We start from the raw sequence: 459 nt of genomic DNA, 5'->3' as shown, positions 1-459 counted from the left end.
ATCAGCCTTGGAGCAAGGAATGGGTCGCCACATCCACATCGAGTTTTTAGCCCAGCCCAGCACACAAGCCCCACTCATCTGCACTATTGATCACAGCCCTACGTGGATGGACCCCATCCTCCTGTTCTTACAGAACCAAACACTACCGACTAATTCGGCCGAGGCACGACGCTTTCGCCATCGCTCTGCCCGATACCTGATCATAAACGGCTCCTTATACAAGCGGGGTTTCAGCCTTCCTTACCTCCGATGCCTGACTCCAGAGGAGGGTCACTATGTCCTCCGAGAAATCCATGAAGGCATCTACGGTAACCATTAGGGCGCACGCTCGCTGGCCCATAAGGTAATCCGCCAAGGATACTTCTGGCCATCGCTACACACTGACGCCCATGTTTTCACCCAAATATGAAGCATGATTTTCCAACATCCTCATAACTCCCCCGGCCAGAACTGCTGATT

This window comes from Prunus dulcis, chromosome 4 (genome assembly GCF_902201215.1).
Source record: "Prunus dulcis chromosome 4, ALMONDv2, whole genome shotgun sequence".
In the NCBI taxonomy this organism is placed as follows: Eukaryota; Viridiplantae; Streptophyta; class Magnoliopsida; order Rosales; family Rosaceae; genus Prunus; species Prunus dulcis.
The sequence above is the reverse complement of the archived record's forward strand: the minus strand, read 5'-3'. Positions refer to the sequence as shown.